Genomic DNA, 4,038 nt, shown 5'->3' with positions numbered 1-4,038 from the left:
AGTCTCCGTAGAATTGAGAGCACAGGTTTAAAACTGCGTTTCAATGATGTCACATGCTCCGCCCCCTGAGTGAGTGACTGTGAGTAGTGCGGTTTGGGGTGAAATTCAAATATTCCCCCACTGCACACCACAGTCTCAAAGCTCCTGACGCTTCGGTCATTGATCCAAGCTGTTCGCTGACACTAGACAGCCATGTTTGGTTTTCATTCTAGTGCCGTTGTGAATCACATTGTGTTGGATCAGACTAGCTTATTTCTCTTTTTTTGGGCTGTGTTTGCCAAAATAGAATTATGTGTATTATAAGTTACCAATCAAAGTCTTCTGAAACCAACATGCTCGTACTCAAAATAAATAAATAAAATATTGTATGAAACACAGCTCTTTGAGAACTCTGTGGTTTGGCATTTGTGTGAAACAGCTTGTGTTTTGTCGCTTGGTAAAGGGAGAGGCCGGCCCTGTATCTGGGTCAGGGGCTGCTAATGTAGGTGAGGAGAGGATTTCTGGATTAAGTCCGCTTTATCTCCTTTTGCATAAATCTATTCATACAGAATGAATGACAATATAAAAAAACATTAACCATCATTTATTTCTAGTGTCAGTCATTCTCTTCGGGTCTCTGGTTGATGGTGAATGGTTCTGTTGAGAAGGTACACAATCTGAACATTCACTTTAGGAGAACTATATGGAGAATTTGTTCGACAGTTTATGTTTATGCATTGTTTATCAAATGCATTATTGATCACTGAAAAACCCATTCGACTCACTATAGTGGTTGCAGCCCTCACTACCCTTGAGTACCCTTCCAAATGCATTGCAACATCCCAACAAATACAGCTTTCTCTATTGTTTTTTTGTCATCACTCTGTTAGCAAGGTGTTCACTTGTGTTTACCTGCCTGTGTCAGAAAAACCAAAGGAAATATGCTTATGCTAGAGAAGAAAAGGAACATTGTGTTAGACTCCTGCTGAAACTTTGGGAGAAGTAATTGCTTTGTGGGAAATCTCTGTCCATGTGGGCCTTCTCCAGATGGGCTGCCCGGGTCGGGTTACACAGCATTTTTCAGGCCCCCTCCTCTGTACCGACCTCTCCTCTCTCATTCAGTGAATAATCCCTGGTTAGGAGAAAAAGAAAGAGCATGGCTGAGACAGAGCTCGGTCTGTACTCTAATGTAAAGAGAGCATTAGTGGAATGAGATTAGGGTCCATCTCTCTTACGCACTGTCTGGTGCCGAGGTGCGTGTGATGGTGAGAACTTCACTGATGTAAGAAGGTGACGATGATGATGGTGGTGGTGGGAATAATACACCACTTACCTCAGGAATCAGCTGTGCATTTTTATTCACTCTTTTATCTTGTTTTCTAGGGAAGATTGACCAAAAGTGTAAAATAAGTATGTGTGTGTTATATATATATTTAGAAATAGATCATTAATATTTCAAATAGAGAAATAGACAGACAGACAGGTAGGTTAGGTTTAGTAGAGAAGATAATCCATTAGTTCAGAGCTACTGCTAGCATGCATGCACGTGTGTGTGTGTGTGTGTGTGAGAGATGGCCAGAGGGATGTTGTGTGAATTAAGATACGATTAGTAGAGATTAAAGCTCTGCCCCAGAGTTTGTGCAGCTCCAGGCTGGAGGAACAAGCCCCCCGCAGAGACTGGAGCTGTCAGCCTCGTCAGAGCCATATCCTCTCCTTTAACACAATCAATACCTCTGCACCATATTCCCCCGATGACACAATACCACCAGACATCTATTCACCATTTGTCTGCACTAATGGCAACCCTCATGAAAAAATAAAACTAATGTGGATTCCTATACATTTACAGTTCTGAGAGTGTTACTGTAACTTTGGCCTGTTCGTGTTGGCAAAGCTCTTGTAATTTCCAGTTTTCCTCTGTCAGTCCAACTGAAGTATAAGCTGATTACACAAATCTTAAAACAAAGTTAATATATGGGGAACAAGTAATGTGAATCTACTCTCAAAGAATAAATGTTAAAAAAAAGGGAGACAAAACCCCCCTTCTTCTTCTTAAACTACATCTACAGTACATTAATCACTGGCTAACTGAAGTGTGCACAAGGGTGTTGACTGGACCACAAATTTTCTAAATAAAGGTTAGCATGAGCAATTTTGACACTTTTCTGAGTTATAATCATATCACCCTGTATATTCTACTAACTAGATACACTGAGAAAATAAATAAATAAATAAATTGGTGTGGAAACAGTTTTCACTCAGAAGTTGCTAGTAAATCGCTAGTAAATTTCACAATTAATTACAACGAAAAGCAAAGTAACACTGAATTAAACATGAAATTAAGAAGATTGGGACATATAAAATAAGAAATTCTGAATTGTATTGTTTCCCCCACCCCCAATTCAACTAATTAGCAGAACATGAGTGAAAATATAATTAATTGAAAAATTGGTATCCCTAAACAATACAGCACTTTTAAAATTGTATTTATATTTATTTATATGTCTCGATTTCAATCATTTAATGTTTTCTGAATTTCATTTATGTTTTTATTAAACTATTATATTACTAAAATAACCTAAATTAATAAATGTTGTGCAATGGAAAACTGAATGATTTTAACCTTATTGTAAACATATATATATTGTGTATAAGGTGGTGTTGGCGCAGTGGATAAGTCGTGTGTGTGTATATTTAATGTATTACAATACAAATAAAACACCCCTTTGGACCACTTGTATTAAGGTTGCATAAGTATCTGGTATGCACAAATTTGCTTATAATGGCTACGTTCACATTGTCAGTTTTTAGGATTTAACCGTATTCTGGTGCTGTGTGAACGTGGCCAATGATTGAACAATACTTGTCAACGGTCTATGACATAACACTTAAATAAGCTACGTAACGCTGATGTTAAAATAGAATTGTGGTTATAGATATTAGGTTTAGAGTTGAACGCTGTTCTGTGAACACGGCCCGACTGAGGAACAGACTGCCCCAAGCACATAGACGGAATGAGGGCGGGGCGGGACCAGGGGCGATTCAGAAAGTCCTTTAATCTGCAGCTCACGACTGACGCACGCGTTCACTGAGCTGCTCCTGCCAGCTGCCACCATGCCCCGGAAACCACAAACACACAAGTCCTCACTCTCTTTACACACTTCCCTGACATCTCCCTCTCGTTTTGCTCTGTTCAGAACGGCTGTGGTCAAACAGTCACGCTTTAAATCTCTCTTCGATCAGGCTACTCTGCTCTGATAATCTGGAAGTGGAGTGGGATGCGTGCTGTGCCTGATGGATTTAGTGTTTCCCTCCCTCTGCAGAAGGACACAGGCCTTAAATCCAGGTTTTATCCAGGAGAGAGGGATCAGGGTTTATGATTCAACAAGAGCCCCATCCATCACAACAAGCTTGTGGTGGGGTACCGATGTCACCATGTTTTTCTTTGGTAAAAAGGTCAGTTTTTGTGATGGGATAACTTAAATTCAAGTGAAAGATGATGTGACCTTGATCTAAATACATGTAGATTACCAAATTTATGAATTGAATTTGGGATTTATTACCTCATTAGTTTAGGACTGTAACATTCTGGCTCTGGATGCTGATTGGTCAATACCTAACTCCAACTTTGCTAAAATACACATTATAGCAATATGAACATAATTATGATGTAAAACACCTGCCGATTTATAATGGTACTGTGAATGTCCTAAAATGTTTCAATATTTCATTATGTAGCCTTATGTGCTCTAAAACAAAAGCACTTTCCTTGTCACCTGCGAATATTTTTGTGCAATAATCTTCAAAGACACAATTCTGAACAGTGGCCATTTTATTTTCGACACTGGATAAAAAGGGAATGATAAACTCTCCCAATGTCACAATCATTCTTTCACCGGCAACATGGGAGAGTTCAGTTTCATCAGACCTTGTATTTTACAAAATGTACATAAAAAGGATCTTGTTTTATGAGGTTTCAGTCATATAAAAATTCAATGCGACCAGGAGCAGAAAACTTGATGGGTTATGGGTGGAAGAGGTGCTAGACAGTAAAAAAAA

The 4,038-nt window shown here is 39.0% G+C and overlaps 1 protein-coding gene across 1 annotated transcript in view; it reads right to left on the bottom strand.

Annotated features, from left to right (window-relative positions):
* Window positions 1-3,793: 3,793 nt before the first annotated feature.
* The window catches only part of LOC127975334 (nuclear respiratory factor 1), a 14,015-nt gene continuing 13,770 nt past the window's right edge, over window positions 3,794-4,038 (bottom strand). The window contains exon 11 of the mRNA XM_052579309.1: window positions 3,794-4,038. This exon is cut by the window's right edge and continues 1,257 nt beyond it. The gene's annotated coding sequence lies outside the window, so the exon portion shown is untranslated.

This window comes from Carassius gibelio, chromosome A4 (assembly GCF_023724105.1).
Source record: "Carassius gibelio isolate Cgi1373 ecotype wild population from Czech Republic chromosome A4, carGib1.2-hapl.c, whole genome shotgun sequence".
In the NCBI taxonomy this organism is placed as follows: Eukaryota; Metazoa; Chordata; class Actinopteri; order Cypriniformes; family Cyprinidae; genus Carassius; species Carassius gibelio.
This window is presented reverse-complemented; position numbering and strand designations above follow the sequence as displayed.